This window comes from Peromyscus maniculatus, chromosome 23, assembly GCF_049852395.1.
Source record: "Peromyscus maniculatus bairdii isolate BWxNUB_F1_BW_parent chromosome 23, HU_Pman_BW_mat_3.1, whole genome shotgun sequence".
Taxonomy (NCBI): domain Eukaryota; kingdom Metazoa; phylum Chordata; class Mammalia; order Rodentia; family Cricetidae; genus Peromyscus; species Peromyscus maniculatus.
The window spans coordinates 1,712,793-1,733,458 of NC_134874.1; the positions used below are offsets into that span (position 1 = coordinate 1,712,793).

At 54.2% G+C, this 20,666-nt stretch overlaps 1 long non-coding RNA gene across 1 annotated transcript; it reads left to right on the forward strand.

The window, feature by feature from the left end:
- The first annotated feature begins 271 nt into the window (after positions 1-271).
- On the forward strand, positions 272-6,280 carry LOC143270332 (uncharacterized). The gene is made up of 2 exons (XR_013047473.1): positions 272-483; positions 5,492-6,280. It is a non-coding gene; the product is annotated as an uncharacterized LOC143270332 (long non-coding RNA).
- The last annotated feature ends 14,386 nt before the right edge of the window (positions 6,281-20,666 follow it).

Consider the following 20,666-nt stretch of genomic DNA (forward strand, 5'->3'; position numbering starts at 1 on the left):
CTGCCTCAGAGTCCCCGGGAAGACAGCATGCCCAGCCACCAGTACCCAGGGGCTGCAGATCCACTCAGGGGAGCTGATGATGGACAGGCCAGGGAACCCACACATGCTGCAGGCCAGGATGGGCCCTTGGCCCCATGAGCTGCTAGCTGTGACTCCATCCATTTCAACTGTGACAGGGGTGGGGATGGGGTGGGGGTGGGGTCCTGTAGGCAGCGCCTGGATCCCCATCATCCCCTCCCAGTACCCAGATCTCTCCTGGCCCAGAGACCTTACTCTCGGCCAGATGGACCAGCCAGCTAGTGCCTTCTCTCCACAAACAAATTCAGGGAGCCAGACTCGGATGTGAAGGCATGCTGGGGAGAGGTAGCTCGTGCTCAGAAGGGATTCTCTTGGGAACTGATGCTTGAATTGATCTCCGAGGGGACACTGAACAGGCAGAAATGCAGAGGGCAGAGCTCTGTGCTGAGGGAACAACATGGTGAGGTATGAAAGCCCAAGGAACAAGCTGCAGATGGCGGTGTGCGTGTGCGCGTGTGTGTGCGTGTGTGTGTGTGTGTGTGTGTGTGTGTGTGTGTGTGTGTGTGTGTGTGTTGGTGGTGTCTGGTGCCATTTTTGGTTTCCAGTGGAGGGAGGAGCAGGGAGGCCTTTGCTTCCTGTCTTGTAGTGGACAAGGCAGCCTTGTTTCCACACTACTGTGAATGGATAATCGTGCTCTGATATATAACAGATATAGAAACCCCACGCTGGCCTGTGGGGTGTGTCTGAGGTCGTACTGGGATATATGGTGAGCCTCCTGAGCAGGACTGATGAATGCCAACCCCAGACAGTGACCAGGCTGCTCAATGACTTTAGGGGATGTCACCTGACCAGCATCTTCTAGAAGTCAACTCATCTGCCCTGTGGGGCCCTCACACTGACCCTCGTCCTTCATCCAGCTGGACTTCAAAAGACAGATCCAGAGAAAGAGCCAGAAGGATCCTCATATCAGTGTCCGTGCTGCAAATGGGGGCATGGGGCAGGCTCTCTCCTACACATCTGGCCGTGAATTCTGGGGACTGTCCCGTTTGCCATTGGTCATTCATGTGAGGCAGTCGGAGCTGTGTGTAGGGCTGGTGACCTTGATAACTGTAGGCTCCCAGAAGCCATGCTGAGGATGGACGGTGGCAGGCATCTGGGGCTGGGCCAGGACTGATTTGTTCAATCGCCAGCACCTGCTGGCTTTTATTGCCACTGTAAACGTGGCCCCAGATGATGGAAACTGCAAGGCTGAAGCTTTTAACATTGGCTGCTTGTGTGCAGGGGTTGGGGTCAGGCAGGGGGATGCTTGGGTTTCAGCAGGATAAGGGGTCTTAGAGTTTGAACCAGGCCTCAGTGAGGAATCCTGCTTCAGGAGGCCTCTGTGTTCCTGTGAAGCCAGCTGACCCTCAGAGCCTTGCTCTGGAATGGCATCACCATTGTCCTTGGGAGCCGCAAGACTTGAACAGCTTCCTCCAGGGATGCAGCCTGGAAGCTGGATAGGGTTGGTCCCCAGCTCTGTGGCCTCTGCAACCCCTACACCTTCTAGTTGCGGGGGTGTCGGGGGTGGGTTTTGCTGGAGCCCTGTAGTTGCCATGGTGATTATCTAACTGCTCCATCGCAGCCACCCGCCAGCCACTGCATGTGGCTCCAGAAAGGAAGACAGAAGTTTTGGTCCCATGACCAGTTTTCTGTGTGACGGCAAATGTGTGTTCCCTGTTGCCGTGGCTCAGTTTCTGAATCTACAAAAATGGGCCTCTAGGTGCTTTTTGAACCTCAGGAGAAAGGTTGGTACATGGGATGGGACTGGATTCCTCCCACAGCGTCCCTGCCCAGGGAGTCACAAAAGCTGTGGGTGAATCTGGGACTTCCAGTTGTGTCCTTACAGTTGGCCAAGCAGACAAAGGGACCAGGGAAATCTGCCCCCAGCGATGCAGGGGAGAATCGGTGAAGAGGCTGGGAAGGTCGGAGGTGAAGGCAGGGCTGCGGTGGGAAGGGACAGCTGCCATTCCACAGCTCTCCTGGCTTTCAGCATGCACCCCACCTGGGGACAGAGTTGATGCTTTGTTGGGACGATTTGTCTGGTTCCCATTCTCAGCAGACGGAGCTTGCACTGAAATTCCCGTCACAGCCCTTGGAAAGGTGGATGGGGGGGGTCGCTGCACTCCCCTCCAAGAGAAAAGGCCACATGAGCCCTGGAGCGCAGGGGAGGGAGGAGGCGAGTGTTCATTTGTTTCTAGGTTCATTCATTTATTTTTCAGTCTGTTCCCTCACCTCCTAGCTTCTGTGTGTACCAAGCAAGCCCTACGTCTTTCATCACTCTGGCTTTTCCTGGGTGCTTAGGGGCACCCTAACCTAAGTTTCTGCCCCTGGGAATGAGAAAGGCAAGTGTATAGGCCAGATCAGGATAAACCCCTTAGTTTAACCCCTTCTTCTCGGGTAAACAGACTGAAGAGCCCCATCCCACGGGGCAAGGTCCCTGCTCAAGTCTCAGGCCTGGTGGGGTGCTGGCTCTGATCCCTTCCCTTCCAACTGCCTTCTTCTGAACCTCTGACTTGGGGGCTGGGTTGGCTCCCCCACCCTGGCAAATGCCCCTGAGCTGAATTGGCCAAGTGGGGACCCAGAGGCAAAGTCTTCCGTCCCTCCTGAACTTCCTCAGAGTGGGCCGTCATCTCTGGGGTCCCCCAGAATTGGTAAAATCCCTCAAGGACAGGACCCCCTTTTGCTCAGTCCTGGGTGAAGTATCCTTTTCTCGGCCACAGCTTCCCCCTCACATGATGGGCTGTCAAATGGCCACCCACCGCTTCTGAGACTCTATGACTGTTTCAGTAGAGAAAACTAATGTCCCTCTAACATAGGGGCCCCCTTTGGGGGAGTTTTAATGGCATGTTTGGCACCAACCAGTGCTCACCCCAAACCCTGCTTTGAAAACTCTATCCCCTCCACAGAGCCCCCTGGATCCTTAAGGGCACATTCACCCCACAGAGGGCATCTCTAGTCTTTCCTTAAACTACTGGAACAGGTCACCGGAAGACACCCCAGTTGCCTCTTTTGGGGGTCACCAAGCACCTCCAATTCTTCTGCCCCACATCTATTTCCTTGGTCTAGAGGCCTTCACAGGCAGGATCATTTCTCCTTCGCTTCAGACATCACAGCTGGCTGGGGTGGGGGACCATGGGCCACGGCCAGGTTGAGATGTCACGCCAGAGGGTGAAGCCTAGTGGGACACAGCTTGTCTGAAGGGCAGAGACTGCGCTCGCCTGAGCAGAGTGAGGCCCTGGGCTTTGCAGGGGCCTCCGCATCGGCTGGGAGCAAGCCCAGCAAGGCAGGGTTCACAGGCAGGGCGGTCTTGACAACGGTAACCCCAAGGCCAAAGGCAGAGGAAAGAAAAGAACATTCCATGGTGTATATTTAGGAGGCTGGGAGACGGGAAAGGAAATCAAGTTAGAGCCTGAGAGTTCGCAGCCTGAGCAGGTCTCCAGGCCCCGGGAGAGGTTGTGGAATCCAGATGTGGTTGGGAAGGCAGAGGGGGGGAGGGGAGGCGGGGAGGGGGCAGGCCTGTTCACAATTAGCCTTGATTTTGTGTGATGACATTCAAATTGTGGGCAAGCATGAAAGCGGAGTTGTGAGGACGCGGCTGCCCGACAGCCCCGGGACTAATCCAATGTGAAGGACTCGGGCGCAGGCCTGGCACCACATGGAAGCGTTTTGGGAAGGTTTGATGTCCCGCCAGCTGAAGGGGGATCCGCGGCTCTGGCTGAGTGGGCCTCCTCCTCCTCCCCCACCCCGCCCCCTCGCCCCCTCAGGACGGGCTGACTCTGGCTAGAGGGGTTAAACCCCGAACACACCGGAAGGTTCTGGCCCCGTGGATGCCCTGGCCAGCCCAGACTCGAAGGCAGCCTGGTGGATGTGTGGGGTGCAGGGAGCCAGGTCTGGAGCGCGGCGGCGGCAGCTGCAGCGGCTGATGCGGTGTGGGATGGTGCGTCTGCGAGCTATTTTCAATATTTCTAATATTACAAAGATGAGGTGGCCCACATGCCGGGCCTTTGGCAGGCAACGGCTTTTGTAATAGAGCCCATCCGATGGGCCTTGGCTGCAAATTTCGGGATTTTTATAGGAAACTGGGGGCCAGGAGGCCATTTGGGGCCTCGGGTCACCTCGCAAGGGTTCCATCCAGCTCATGGGAAGCCATGTTGAGAAATGAATGCAGTGTGAACCAAAATGTCATCGTCGTTGGTCACTGGACTAGGGGGAGGTTGTAACTCAGGCCCACAGGCCGCTGTCCCCACAGCAGCGGCCCAGGCCACTTCCTGGGAGCCCGGGTTTCCTCCGCAGTAAGTGAGGAGACTCTCTGGCCTCCTGCGGGAGAGGACTGGATTCTCCAATGTGTATCAAAGGCCGGGGACAGCAGTGGCCGTCACTTCGGTTTCACTGGAGACGGACTCCTTGACACAGTACCGTGACCCACCGGCCTCAATGTTAGCCACACAGCTGTTTGTCTCACCCACGAGAGTTCTGTGTGTGTCGAGAGGTGTGTGCGGCTGGAGACGAGGGTGAGGATGCCTTCCCATCCGTGTGGGCCACCTGCCGTGGGCTGATGGCCAGGCCCTGTCCCTCAGTCCTGTGACCCTGGAGGTCCCGCCCAGGGAGACAGGGAGGGAGGGGCGGGGTATGGGAGTTGATGGAATTTCAGGGTGCAGAGGTTAGGGAACAGCGATGGACGCCCCAAGCACGCTGCCTACTGAGGCACAGCCTGAGCTCTGCCCTTTCCCACCAGGAGGAATTCCAGATCCTGAATGTGAACAGCTGGAGTCACATGAATCTATGTGTGTGTGTGTGTGTGTGTGTGTGTGTGTGCATGTGGTATATGCATGTGTAATCTGGCTTGTATATGTGCATGTGTATGTGTGTGCATGTGTATAAATGTGTGTATGTGTGAATGTGTGTGGTGTATGTATACATGTAGCTGTGTGTAGATGTGAATATATGTATAGTCTGGTATATGTATGGGTGTGTATATACATGGGTATATGTGTGAATGTATGTGGTGTGTGTGTGTGTACGTGTGAACTCATTCCAGATCCTGAATGTGAACAGCTGGAGTCACATGAATCTATGTGTGTATGTGTGCATGTGTGCATGTGTATACATGTATATATGTGTGAATATGTGTATAGTCTGGCATGTGTATATGCACATGTTTGTGTGCATGTATATAGGTGTATTGTCTGGCCTGTGTATGTGCACATGTATGTACATGTGTATATGTGTAAATGTGTGTGCATGTGTATAAATGTGTGTACATGTGAATATGTATATTGTCTGACCTGTGTATGTGCTCATGTGTGTATGTGTATTCATGTGTACGTGCATGAATGTGTTTAGAGCTGGAAGCAGGAGGGTGAAAAAACCGAGGTTTGCTCTGGATGGTGATGACAGGTGACAGAGGTGACCGTGGTCTGGTTTGCCTTACCAGGTGTTGGGGCTTCAAACAAACAGACCTGAGGGGGGCAGTAAAGAGAGCTGGGGCTGAAGGAGAGCCTTGTGTTGCTGTGGATGAGGGTTGCGATTGTTGTTGGACATCCCAGAGGAGAGAGAAGCCAGCAAGGTGTGCACTGGAGGGCACCGAGGCGGCCTGGCTGCGTCCTGTGTGGGGGTGAGACCCACCCGCCTCTCCTCCGGCCGTTTGTCTCACGTCTAAGCACCTTCGGGTGATTCAGCTCTTTCTCATACGCCAGTGCTGGAGATGGTGTGCACACACTGCCTGCCACCTACATGGAGCTCCGCATACCTCAGAGTCACACGATGGAGGAACGGGTAGGTCCCTCCAAAGACTATGACACCGGGCAAAGAGGTCACCATAGGCTTTGCCGGGAGTCCCCACGGAAATGCCTTCCGCCTGGAGATCTGTTCTGCTGGGAGGCCCCCGGGTGGGCTCAGCGCCCTCGGCAGCTGCCCCCGGCTGAATCACCGACTGCTAATGGTGAAGCCAGGAGCATTCCCTGCACCTTTCTGCCTCCAAAGACCAAACTACTTCAGAATAAAACTTGTCTTTCCCCAAGTTATTTTACCAAAAGAAAACAAGATGCACGAGGCAGGTGTCGGGTACGGCAACAGGAGAGAGGCTGCACACAGGAAGCCTGGTGTCTGCCGCAACCGGCAACAGCCTCGGTGAAGCCGGGGAGCCTGCTCGGGGTCAGGCTAGCTCTTCCTTCCTCATTCCCCAGTTGTGACTCAACCCAAAGAGAACTTTCCATCCTCCTCACTGTTCGCTTATCTAGTCTGTGGTTTGTTTAGGCATCGGCTTTCTATGTAGCCCAGGCTGGCCTCGAATCCCACTCTACATGCCTTGGTCCTCTGACCTCAGCCCCGAGATGCTGGGATCCCAGGTTAAATAAGAGTTGTACTGTAATTAATTGAACACTTCGGGGAGGGTAAGGCTCCAAGGGGCTGAGCATGGTCACACAGGGCTCCTTCCCCAGCTCTCCCAGACTCACAGGGCATGGAGAAGGGATCAAAACCAGGACGCTGACACGGATATGACTCTGTCCCCGCAGGGCCGGAGCTGCCTCCCCTTAGCACCGGTGCAGACTGGACAAGGCAGAGGCAGAGGCAGGACGGAGGCCTGTTCTGTCACCATGAAAACTGCCCCTGGTGTCCCCTCTGGGTACTGTGACCAGCTTGTTTTTAATGCTACACTGTGTCATCCTTTGAAGACCACCCCCTCCCCCCGCAATTGATTTTCTCGGTATTTCTCTGCTATCATGAGGAACTCCATTGCTTTTGGCTCAGAGCCATGAGCACACTGCTGTGTGTGTCCATGCATGTTTCTTGGGTGCAGTGGCCAGGTTCTTCTCCCAGGAATTTTCGGGAGTGAAATGGCAGGCAGGTTGGGGCAGGGGCATCTCTTCCACTGATACCACATTGCCAACTTGTTTTCCAGGTGGCTGGGATCCCTCGCACCCCCTCCAGCTATCTGCAGATCAGTGACCATGGCACTACATTAAGGACTTGATAACATCCCCGCTGTGATGCAGCCAAATAAAAGCAGAGCCAAGGTGACCTGCCCAGGTACACATGGTTCCGGCTGTGCATGGCAGCCCCCGTGATCATTTCAAAGGCCATACTGGCTAAGCATTTGATTTGTTCTACAATGGGCAGGGTGCCTGTGTACGTGTGAGCCCAGTTCGATCCATCAATCTAGGAAGCCGGAACTCTCTCCCACACCTGTGATCATTTGGATCTGGAGTATCCCTTCAAAGGCCAGTGTAGTAAGGGCAGAGCTGTTGCAAGGTGGGACCTGGTGGGGATCTACAGAGAACTGGGGTGTGGTCTGAAGGGCCTAGGACCCTTCCTTGCTCACTTTTGCTTCTATAAGGCAGCAGGCTTGCTCTGCTACACACTCTTGCCATGATGTGCTACCATGGCCCGATCCACAATCCAGAGGGCATAACCTGAAGCCTCCAAACTGTGAGCCAGGCAGGTCTTTTCACCGGTTGTCCACTCTTGGCATTTGTTATAGTAACGACTGCTAAACACAATCCACATTTGCCCAAGCAACTCACCCAAGGCCACATGTCTGGCATTTGAACTCAGGTAACCCCTGGTGTCTATCTCCCACTGTCCTGGAACACACTTGGGTCTCGGACTCAGGACCATGGGAGCAATGTACAGCATGAAAGCTGTTTTTCTGGGTAGGGGGCAGATGGCAGCCCTCCCTGGACCCAGGCTAGGAGCCTCCTGGGTACCTCGAGCTTGGAGCCACGTCTTGCCTGGCATGTAGCTTAGGGATAGGCTGAGTTCACAGAAGCCTCAGTACTGTTGTGTTATTGGCTTGGATGATCTGGGTGAGCTCCACAGTCTTGTCAAAGTGCAGTCCCGAGTGAAGCCTAGATACATTAACCAGGCTGCATTGACCTTATACTTCTCTGTCATCACTGTGTGGAGCCTCGGAGACTCAACTGCAGCAAACAGGCTCCCCAATTCGCTCTCTGAGATCCTGGCTGCAGCACAGCACACAGGAAATGAATAAAAACAGAGTTCCTGCACCTCGTGGGCTCATCAGAGCAGCTGTGTCCTGCTGTCTCCCCAGATGGTGGCTCTGTCGGGAGGTGGGGACCAGCTGCAGGAAGTAACTAGGGGTAGGCTTTCAGGTCACACCCTCTCCTGGTTCCTGTTGAGCTGTATCGTCCTGGTCCTCCATGACGTGAGCAGCCTCCACCACCCATCAACCGCCGGAAACTCCATCTGTCTTCCTGCCGTGATGGATCTAAACCCTCTGAAACTGTGAGCTGAATCGTAGCAAATCCTCCACATCTGCTAAGTATTTCAGTCGATCACAGAGAAGGGAAACCGATCCTCTCGCCCTGTTCCAGACTCCAGCCAGCGCCCAGTGAAGCCCACTGAGTCACAGTAAACCTCTGCTGTGCGGTTCTGTTTCCTAACGGACTTTCAACAAGGGACCTGGCGTTTTCATTGCATACCCCTCCTACTAGGCTCTTGTGGCCCTGAGGTCTTGCACAGGCCATCCACCCTCACTGGGAATGGGGAGTAGTAACCGCCGTTCTACAGAGGCTCCCAGCCATGTTGCCTGGAAGGAACCATCAGTGTGTCCCTCTTACAGATGGGGAAACTGGCATTCAGAGTGGCAGAGATGCTCCAGGAAGCTGATGGTGAGGCGGGGACACAATGCCGTTCAGGTGGCTTCAGTATGAAGCGCCCCGTGCCCACCCCTCAGGCCTGGTGCTTTGCCCGGGTGCACACAAGGGCAGGTGCAAAAAGGAACCACGCAGCCCCCCTCGTGGGACACAGGCCTGTCAAGTAATGTGTCTGCCAGGTCTCTTGACTTCTTGACCTTCTGCTTAGCCTGGAGTGAGGACAGCAAATTGTCAACAGGCTCAGCAGTGAGAACAAAGTGTCTATGAGCAACACTTTTGTTCCCCCCCCCATTTCTTCAATGGGCCCCTCCCCAGCATCCCCACACCATGGGCCCCTCCCCAGCATCCCCCCCACACCATCAGCCCTCCCCAGCATCCCCCCCACACCATGGGCCCCTCCCCAGCATCCCCCCCACACCATGGGCCCCTCCCCAGCATCCCCACACCATGGGCCCCTCCCCAGCATCCCCCCCACACCATCAGCCCCTCCCCAGCATCCCCCACACACACCATGGACCCCTCCCCAGCATCCCCCTCCACACCATGGACCCCTCCCCAGCATCCCCCCCACACCATGGGCCCCTCCCCAGCATCCCCCCCCCACACCATGGACCCCTCTCCAGCACCCAGCATCCCCCCACATGGGCCCCTCCCCAGCATCCCCCCCATGGACCCCTCCCCAGCATCCCTCCTTCCTAATACCTGCTCATTCTCCAGCATTCCAGTGTTTCCTCCCCACCCCAGTGTTCCCCTCTCTAGAATCTTTGCCTCTCACGTCCTTCCTCCCTAGCTGCCCCCCCCAGCCCCCCAGTGAGTTCTCTCACACTCCCTTGCTCCCTGGTGAAGAGCTGAACTAATTTCACTTGCCTTGGCCGTGCCTCTGTGGTCTCAGGGCCTGCATGTGAGGGGTGGGAAGTGCAGAGCCCCTGGAGTGGAGGAGCACCCCACCCCCACACACCCTCCAGATGCCCTGGACAGCTCACCTGAGCTACCAGGCCCCCCTGTGGCAGTGGAGTGAGAATGGAGTGAGAGACTTGCTCCAGACCCTATCTGTCAGTTAGGTGTTGGCCAGAGCTCCCCGCTCCTTGGTCCTCAGTTTCCCCTGTCTAACACATAGGGCCTTCTTCCCACCCCTCCTGGCTGCTGGTGTGTGTGCAGGGTCATTTAGGCAGCTTCAAACCGTCAAACGAGGTAGAACCAAGAGTCAGCAGGATCAACCACTCAGTGGCTTCCTCTGGCTGCTCTGCATGGTTCCCTCATCCCTCACGGGATGCCAGCAGGCTTCACCTCCCCATCAAGACAGACCTGGCTGGCTGTGCTGAAATCAGAGCCCGCTCTACCTGCTCCACGGCTCCCCCTGTTCCAGTCTCCTGTGGCTTTGTGTGGGCTGGAAGCTGCTGTCGGGGTGCAGTGTGCACAGAGAAGCACCCTCACTGTGGCTTTGGGACTCAAGCAGGACAGGAGCTTTTGGCCAGCGCCCCATCCCCACACAGGCCCTTCATACCCCCTTCCTGCCAACTTCCAGCCTTCCTTCCATCCCCACCTCCCTCGCAGAATCCAGAACGTGTTCTAAGCACAGTCCAGGGCCATCACCGTCTCTGCTCAGACCAACAAGAGACCCGTGACTGGCTCTGCGATTGACCCCATTTCATAGATGAGGAGAGTGAGGCTGAGAAGCAAGGCATGATTCCCAGGACCCAGGACGGTGGCTCCTTCATCTGCCCTCTGCCCTGCCCAAGACTGTGCCAGGCAGAGGTAGCTGGGTCTTTAAGGCTCAGAGGGAGTTTCTTGGGTAGCTAGGCTGGCTGGGACCTGAGCTGCCTTGCACTCTGAGACTCCCTAGGTGGGGAGAGACCCTGGTGGCCACTGCTGCCCTGGAGTCCGGTGATTCACTGGCGCTTGGTTACCAACTGTGATTCAAATGAATTGGGTGAGAGCCTATAGAGTTCACGGTGGGAGATGTGAGTTGGAGCAAGGTGAGAGAGTTGGATCATCTACGGGCCAGAAATGTGGGTCTGGCGTTCTTATTCTGCCCCTCAAATTTCTTCCTTTGATCTTTGGCAAATCCAGGTCCCCTCCTGGCCTCAGTTTCCCCATCTCTAGAAAGAAAGTATTGATGTAGATGCATTTTTAAACCTTTCTCCCATTCTGCCAGCTTGGGTAGCCTTCATCATGATGAGAAACCAACCTATTCCAGTCCTGCCAGGGAGGGTAGCAAAGGTGTTTAGTGTCCCTTTGTGAAGTTGGGGGGAGCATGTGGACAGTGGGGAGCACACGGTCCCTGGAGCCTGACTCTGATGAGTCTGGACGTGTTTGTAGCTCACATTTCATGGCATTCATCCTGAGATCCAGCGGCTCGTCTGAATCCGGGCCCATGTGCTAGCTCCTTCTGTCTACACTAGGTGTGGAGTACGTTGTGTGGGCCACTCTAGCTGGTCAGGAAAACGTAGAAAGAGCGAGGCCTGGGAATCTGGGGCTCTGAGCTCTGTCTCAGAATGCTTTCTGTTACTATAAGAGAATACCCGAGGCTGGGTGACCGTATAAAGAAAAGGCATTGGTTTAACTCTAAGATCTGGAGAGCCAAGGGCACAGCAGGGGCAAATGTCAGCCTAACCCTGAGGGTGGTGATGGTCTCAGGGCGAATAGGCCACAGGAATGGAGAGCAGGGAGGGCCCAGCCACCCCCATAACAGCTCCCTCTCCTGAGGACTCTTCCATTTCATTAATCCACGCATGAGGGCGGGGCTCCAGGACCAAGCCCTACCTCTTTTTTTTTTTTTTTTTTTTTTTTTTTTGGTTTTTCGAGACAGGGTTTCTCTGTGTAGCTTTGCGCCTTTCCTGGAACTCACTTGGTAGCCCAGGCTGGCCTCAAACTCACAGAGATCCGCCTGGCTCTGCCTCCCGAGTGCTGGGATTAAAGGCATGCGCCACCACTGCCCCGCTAAGCCCTACCTCTTAAAGATGCCACCGCCCCTAGCCACACTGAGGACTAAGGTTCACACTCAGGCTGTGTCCAAGTGGCTGCCTCCACTCGACCAGGAGGCTCTGGCATCTGTCCCTAGCTCACTGTGGTCTGCTGTGTGACCCAAGACTGCTTCCCCACGAGGACACCCCTCACCGTACCCCACTGGCCGGACAAAGGGTTATAGTCATTCCTGAGGCTGGAACCAGGATAGACGGAAACGTGGTGGGGGCCACGTGTGTGCACCTTCCTAAGAGGCTGGCTATCGTCTTGGCTTTCATAAAGGTCCAGAGTTCGGGTCCTACCTGGACCCGTGTTAGCATGATGGTTAAAGACACAGAAAGATTGCCTTTGGAGCGCAACCCATCACGCAGCTCCTCCCCTGACATGAGCACAGGACGTCACCTTTTTGAGCCTCGGTTTCCATGTCTGTGAAATGGGCAGCATTTCACGTGTGAAACTCGTGAGCAGCAGGCCCATGCGGTGTCTGGTTCATGGAAACCCTTGCAATGCTCTGCCTTGAGGCAACGGTCCCTGCCCACGTCATCCCTCCTCTTGTCCCCTCCATCTTCAACGCTGCTGTTCCCACTCTTTAGGCAGCCGAGGAATCAGGGTGTGTGTTCTGTGTGTCTTCTCTAGTTCATGCTGCCCCCATGAGGTCAGCCACAGGGCTGACTCTAGCTCTCGGACACTGTTTTCTGTCCTGTGAGCGTTCTACAGCCGGTGCCTCTGTCCTCCTGATGGTGACATCTGAGGAGTTCCTAGTTGGGGCTCTTATGAAGACTGGCCCTGTGATGTCCTCCTGGGGTCCTGGGGACCAAACATGCTGGGTGTCGGGTGTTGGCTAGGAGACAGGTCGAGGGTTCCTGGGGGGCAGGGGTGTGGCTAGCTTTGGCAGGAACTGTCAAGAGGGCTTCCAGAGCGATGTGCCCACTTTCCATTCTGTGGCTAAGGTTGCTTGTCTGTTTGTGACCATTTTTTTTTTTTTTTTTTTTAGACAGGGTCTCACTGTGTAGACCAGGCTGGCCTTGAACACACAGAGCTCCACCTGCCTCTGCCTCTCGAGGAGTGTGCTACCAACCACGCCTGGCAAGGTTACTTTCAAAGCTGAGATGAGAGTCCTGGGCTATGGAATGCCCCTGCCAAGGGCACGCTGCAGGGGCATCAGTGTGTGTGTGTTCTGTGCGTGGTGGCTTCAGGGTGACATCATGCTGTGTCTGTGTGTGTGGTACCATCGGGGTCGTCACCACACTCCACAGCACAGTCTCTAGCTGCTCCAGAAAGTTTTAGTTTGGGGAATTAGTCTCAATACACAGCTGACTTAGAACTCAAAATCCTCCTGCTGCAGCCTCCCACGGGCTGGAGCGGCAGGAGTGCACCCAGCCAGTCCCCAACACTTTCATGGCTCTGAAAATAAAGTCACGCTCTAAGCTGTGCTCAGCCTGTCCTCCCCAGTCCTGGCCACCTCCAACCTCTGCCTCTGTCTCTGTGTCTCTCTGTCTCACTATCTCTCTGACTCTCTCTTTGTCTCTTTGTCTCTGTCTCTCTGTCTCTTTATCTCTGTCTCTGTCTCTCTCTGTCTCTTTATCTCTGTCTCTGTCTCTGTCTGTCTCTTTATCTCTGTCTCTGTCTCTGTCTGTCTCTTTATCTCTGTCTCTGTCTCTCTCTGTCTCTGTCTCTCTGTACCCCTGTCTCACTGTCTCTCTCTGTTTTACTGTCTCTGTCTCTTTCTGTTTCACTCTCTCTCTCTGTATCTTTGTCTCACTGTCTCTGTCCTTTTCTCTGTCTCTGTGTCTCTCTGTCTCACTGTCTCTCTGTCCCTTTCTCTGTCTCCCTGTCTCTCTCTCTCTATCTCACTGTCTCTCTGTCTCCCTGTCTCTCTGTCTCACTGTCTTTCTGTCTCTTCATATCTCTGGATTTGCCTGGTGTGGATATTTTATATATTGGAATCAATTACCCATCATGCTTTGATTTATTACTTTTTAAGACAGGGTCTCATGTAGCCCAGGCTGGCCTCAAACTTATTATGTAGCAGAGGCTGACCTTGAACTCCTAGCCCTCCTGTCTCCTACAAACTAAGACTGTAGGTGCGTGCTGCCGTTTTTTATCTAGCACTGTGTTTTCAAGCTTTAGTCTCTTTGCTGTGTGAATTGCTTCATCTCTTTCGATGGTTGAATAGTATTCCATTGTATGGACATACCACCTTTTTTTTTATGTACTCAGCAGTCAATGCTCAGCATTTAAAAAAATTAGCATAAACATCCAAAATATGTATATTGTCAGAAAAGCTCCGATGACGAAGAGGGTTTTGTGTCAAAAACAGAGTTTCCTCCCACCTTCCTCTCCAGATGTCAGTGACAGACTGCTGTGGTACCCAGACCACAGAGTGACAGAAACAGGTCCCTGAGATCTCTCGCCTGCAGCTGGCTTTCTTCCCCTTCTTGGAAGTCACTGAGAGACAGGAGCAGAGTTCCAAGATGGCCTGGGGACCTACGTCCATGTGTGGCTTCACTCCCCTGCCACAACACAGTCAGTCTTCCAGCTGCCGGTCTGGAGGAACCTGGTGGTGGCTGGGTGTCTCCTGGGGACTCCTCCTGCTCTCCCCTTCCCCACAGGAAGGGCTGGTGGGGTCCCTGGTCCCCAGCTTGGTCCTTAACCACCACCCCACCCTTCCTTGACCCTCAGGCTGCCTCTCCTTGGTCCTTGACTTCTCCAATCACCTTCTCTCCTTTTCTCGGGGGTCTGTTCCCCTTCTCAGAACTTTCTGAGATGCTTTCAGATGTGGTGTGGGCTGAGGCGGGGGTATGGTAGGCCAGGGAGCCAGGCCAGGCCACATTCTTCAGGGGTTGGGTTTCTATGGCGATCAGCTTCCCCGTCTCTCTGCCTAAAGAAAACAAGCCAAAAATCCAGAGCAGGTGGCTGGCTGATCCTTTCACCTGGGGGACACGTGACCAGCTGCTCTTAGGAAGGCAGCTGCAGCAGGATGGCTTTGGGGTCACCTGTGTGACCCCTGTGACGGTCCGAGACTACCCACTGAGGACCAGTAAAGGGGCAGGGCTGGCTCAGGGATGCAGAGCTGTGTAGATGCCCAGGGCCTGTGTCCTGAGGACCTCAGAACAGCTGTGATACAGGGTGCCCACCCTCATTTTTCTCCTCTGTCTGGTAGGATCTGTAGCCTGCTCTGTCCAGGGCTCATAGCTGTGACAATATCTTTTGGGGTCTGTCCCATTCTTTTTGGGAACTCAGTTTTTCCAGATGCAGAACAGGACAGCATGGCTGGCCACCGCATGGAATGACTGGGGTCATCCTTGCAGCCCACCCCAGGAGTCTCCTGAACGTCTCAAAATTGCACCCCTGGCCAGAGCAGGGCCCTGACCAGCAGTGGCAGCCCTGGCTACTTGAAGGTACAATTCCTGGATCCAACCAGACCTTTAGAGTCAGGACTCTAAAGTAGGCCAGTGGGCACGCCCTTCCCCCAGGATTGCAAGGCTCAGAGGCATTGACCCTGGCAGGCCCTGATGACCTCTGGAGTCCCAGGGGGCAGGAGATGGAGGGTCTTCATGGTTCCTTTGCACCCTGCCAACTGGCTTGGACCCCTAAGCATATGGCTTCCCTGTGCTGGGCCTCAGCTCTGGTGTCTGTAAAATGGGCAGGTGAGGTCCTCTTTCTTTCAGACACTGCTGAGGAAGTGATAGGAGTTCTCTGGGCAGGCCTGCGCTTCATTAGGGACCGGGAAGTTGCCACCACCACCCGAGTCCCTGCTCCAGGCTGTGAGAAGTTCCTCTGCGTCCTGATCATGGGTCATGATTTATTCTTGGTGACTGGTGAAGGAAGAGGGTAATGGAGAGAGCGCATGGGTTTTTCAGGCCCCTTTGTGGGCATATTCTTTAACTTCTCTGTTTCTTCACTGGTTTCTTCATCTGTGAGATGGAGAGCGTGGATCCTCTTTCAGAGTTGTCAGCCGAATAACATAACGCAGGAAAAAAGAGGCAGAGTGGGGTGGAGGCGGGGCAGGAAGACATTCCCATGGTCTTGACAGCCTTCTTCTCCAAGGCAGGGAGTCAAAGAGCATCACACACACACACACACACACACACACACACACATACACACACACACATACACACATACACACACATATACACACACATACACACACACATACACATATACACACACATACACACACACACACATACACACACATACACACACACATATACACACACACATACACACATACACACATACACACACATACACACACATACACACATACACACACATACACACATACACACATACACACACACACAAATACACATATACACACACATACACACACACACATACACACACACATACACACACACATACACACACACACACATACACACATACACACATACACACACATACACACATACACACACATACACACATACACACATATACACACACACACACAAATACACACACACATATATCACATACACACACACTCACACATACACACATATACACACACATTCACACACATACACACACATACACACACACATACACACACTCACACATACACACATATACACACACACGCACACACACACATACACACGCTCTCAAAAGATACCATCAGAGGGTGATGCTGGGGACTGATGGGGCTGACAGGGCTTCTGAGTAGTGTCCCCACCCCAGGCCTCCCCTGAGGCACTCTGCTGCCCTGCGGGCACCAGGCAGCTGCAACTTAACCTACGAGGAGGGTCCTGGCTGCCTATCTGACCCCACACTGCCAGGCCTGCTGGGCCCCATCTGCAGCAGACGCCCGGTGTGCCCATCAGAGCAGGGAAGCCCAGACGCCCACGGTGTGCATTTCACGAGCATCTCTGCGCCCAGGTTTGCTCCAGGCTCTGTGGGCAGCAGCCGTGGGGCCGGTAAAGAGCACCCCCTGCAGGTGGGGCTCCTGGGGGTGGGGAGCAGGCCTCCCACAGTGGTGACTCCACAGCCACAAGCCACAGGCACAGATGGAAACAGCAGAGAGGGGAGGTCCAGACGCTTGAAGAGGGAGAGAGGCAGGAGATGGCGGGGAGAAGGGGGAGGGCCGTTCTTCTCCCCATGTGTTTTGAGTTCAGGGCTGGCTGGGCTCAGGGCTGGCTGTTTGCTTTAGAGGGGCCTCCGGTTAACTCCTTGCGTGATGCCTGGGGGGCAGGGGGAGAGAGAGAGAGACAGAGACAGACACACACACACACACACACACACACACACACACACACACACACACAGAGAGAGAGAGAGAGAGAGAGAGAGAGAGAGAGAGAGAGAGAGAGAGAGAGAGAGAGAGAGAGACAGAGAGACAGAAAGACAGAGAGACAGAGAGACAGAGAGGCAGTTGGTGCTGGGCATGATGGCCAGCCTGGGGAAGCCACCAGGGTGTTGTTGGACTGGAGTGGCCTCTTTTTGTGCTGGCTTGGTGGCCTCACCCTCGGACTGAGACCTGCTCCGATAAGCCCTGCCCACTCTCTCCAGCTCACACAGGCACAGACCTTCCCTGAACACGCCCGATGTTCAGCCAGTCTGCAGGGCGCTCATCTCACAGGAGGGGCAACTGAGTCTCAGAGGCTCCGAGAAGGTGGCGCTTGCCTGCGATCACTGGACAGGTGGTGAAGCCGGAAGGCAAACCCGGCAACCATTTGCCCTGCCGCTGGCCTCGCCGCAGCCCCTCCTCAGGCCTCCTCTTGGGGACCCGCTGCTACCACTACTTCCTTTGTGGCCTTTGGCCAGTCAGTGCTCACCCTGTATGGGGATGATTGAGCTAAAATAAATGAAAAGTGTAGTGTGGAAGGGACACCCCACCCATGGACCCCAGGGAGAGGAAGACACTGAAGTTATCCTGGATGCCCCCTGTGGTCCCTTCAAGCCCCATTCCCCCTTAGTTAAGGTGTTTGGAGACTAGAGAAGCTGACCAGAGGAGGGAGTCACCAAGGCCACGGCTCACTGTGCCTACAGCTCACTGTGCCCCTGGCTTACCAAGGCCACAGCTCGCCATGCCCACTGCTCACCATGCCCACAGCTCACCTCCTCAGATCACTGTGCCCAGGGCTCACCCAGGCCACAGCTCACCACGCCCATGGCTCACTGTGACATCCCTGTTTCACAGATGCAGAGAGAGGCAGCAGAGACACCACCATTTGGCCAGGCTGAGGTGGTACCCCTTCAGCATCACCACCACCCAGGATTCTTCCACAGGTGTGGTGATATTGTGTTCCCCAAAATATTGTGCACCCTAATAAACTTATCTGGGGTCAGAGAACAGAACAGCCACTAGATATAGAGGCCAGAAAATGGTGGTACACTCACGCCTTTAATCCTACCACTTGGGAGGCAGAGATCCATCCAGATCTCTGTGAATTTAAAGCTACACTGGAAACAACCAGGCATGGTGACTCACGCCTTTAATCCTAGGAAGTGAGCCTTTAATCCCAGGAAGTAATGGCAGAAAGCAGAAAGGTATATAAGGCGTGAGGACCAGGAACTAGAGCTGGTTAAGCTTTTAGGCTTTTGAGCAACAGTTCAGCTGAGACCCATTCTGGATGAGGACTGAGAGGCTTCCAGTCTGAGGAAACAGGATCAGCTGAGGAACTGGCAAGGTGAGGTGGCTGTGGCTTGTTCTGCTTCTCTGATCTTCCAGCATTCTCCCCAATAACTGGCACCAGTTTGATTTTATTAATAAGAACTTTTAAGACTTGTGCTACATGCAGGTTTCTGGGTAACTGTGCACAGGGTGAGTGTGGACCCAAGGTTTGCAGGCAGAAGGGACATGAAGGAGGGTGGCCCACAGCTCCTTCCATTCTCTGTGGTAGAGATCTTCCTGCCTGGCCTTGTTCCTGAAGGGGCAGACGTCTGTGGGGTGGGGCACGGGGGGGCAGAAGTGGCCAAAGGGAGAAGCGGGGTCTTTGCTCATTCACTGGATAAACAGAAGGCCCGCTGCGTGCTGGTGTCTGGGACACCAGGGACCTGGCCCATGGGGACACTGCCACATGTACTGATGGTGTTCCTCACTCCCCTCATCTCCTGGTTACTGTGTGACTCTGGACAGCTTGCTTTCCATCTCTGGGCTTCTCCGATGCTACAAGGAAAGTATGGGCTCTCAGAGATTCATTCATCTCCATAGATATCCGGATGTGGCCTCTCCTGGGAAGTAGGACTGTATTCTATTAGAGGGAGGGCAGACCTAGACCACGCAGAGGCCAGTGTTGGCTATCTTCCTCTTGCTTTTCTGCCTAATGTTTTGAGACAGGATCTCTCACTGGACTTGGAGCTCAACAGTCAGATTGATTAACCGGCCATCCGCCCCAGAGCCCTGCCTGCTTTGACCTCCCCGCACTGGGAAGATGAGTGCATACCATCATTTTGGGCTTTTCACGTCTGTGCTGGGGTCCGAATTTAGTTTCTCCCGTTTGTGCGGCACATGCTTTAGCCACAGAGCCACCTTTCTGGCCCCGAGAACTGGGTTCTTGTCTAAGCCTCGGGCAGGTGTGTGGGTGGCACAAGGGTGCTGGTGCCATTGCGCGATGTCTCAAATTCTTCCCCTGAGCATTTCTTCTCCACACACCCGGGGACCCAGACATGCCACCTGCACCCCAGGGAGCCCCTGAAAGGGTGCAGACGTGTAAGGATGATGATGTGGAGGAGACGAGTCGGGGGGTGACTCGGAAGGAGGTTCCCCCATGGAAGCCCAGGAGAGAGGACGTTGGCTCTTGGTTACTTTTGCTGTGGCTGTGACTAATGAAAGCACAGACAAAATAATTAAGGAAGGAAGGATTTATTTGGCTCCTAGTTCCTGGTTACAGTTCATACGGGGTACATCACAGCGTCGGGAGCATGGGGGAGGTATCCCGTCACACCCATGGTCATGAAGCAGAGAGAGAGAGAGATGAATGCTGGTTGGTTCTCGGCTCACTTTCTCCTTTTTATTCTGGCTGGGGAATGGTGTTGCCCACAGTGGGCAAATCTCTCCACGTCAATTACCTAATAAGTTAATTCCCACAGGCATGCCCAGAGGCCCGGGGTGGCTCTAGATCTCGTCGACCATTGAGATTAACCATCATTACACCACCTCTTGTCAGCTTGACACCCACACACATCACTTCATTTATTTGAAGTTAAAGTATAATTACATGATTTCCCCCTTCCCTTTCCTCCCCCAGCCCCTCCCAAGTCTCTCCTTGCTTCCTACAAATTCATGGCCTCTTTTTCTTTGTTATTGCTACATATACATGTGAAATACATACAATATACATATATAGTATATATGAATGCATAAATATATCTTGTTTGTTTTGTTTTGTGTTATTTGTATGCATATGATCTCAGTACTGACCACTTGGGACTGGATAACCATTTAGGATGCTCATCCCTGGGAAGATCTTTTCTCTGATCTCAGTATTCCCGAGTTGCCTACAGTTTGAGTCAGGGTGGGAGCCAGATTCTATGACCCCTTGACCTTGTATCTTCCTACAAAACCAGCACCATGCGGTGGCACTTCTGAGCTCTGCTGCAGACACAGCCTGGCTCTCTTTCTGGTCCTGGGGAAGCGCTTTCCCGGTGTGGTGGTTTGAGCAATAATGTCCCCCACAGGCTCCCATATTTGAACTTTGGCAATGCTGTCTGGGGGGTTATAGAGCATTTGTGAGGTCGAGCCTTGCTGGAGGAAGTATGTGACGTGGTGGGGGGCAAGCTTTGAGTGTTTACTACTTCCTGCTCACTCTCTCTGCGTAGTTCTTGGGTTTGAAGATGTGAGCTCTCAGCTTCCTGTTCCTGTGGCTTGCTACTATGCCTCCCTGCCATGAAGGACTCCAGCCTTCTGGAACTGCAAGCCAAAATGAACTCCTTCTGTGAGATGTGTGTGTGTGTGTGTGTGTGTGTGTGTGTGTGTGTGTGTGTGCATGTGCATGAGCGTATGTGGGAGTGTGTGAATGTGTGTGTGAATGTGTGTGTATGGGAGTGTGTGAATGTGTGAGTGAGATATGTGAG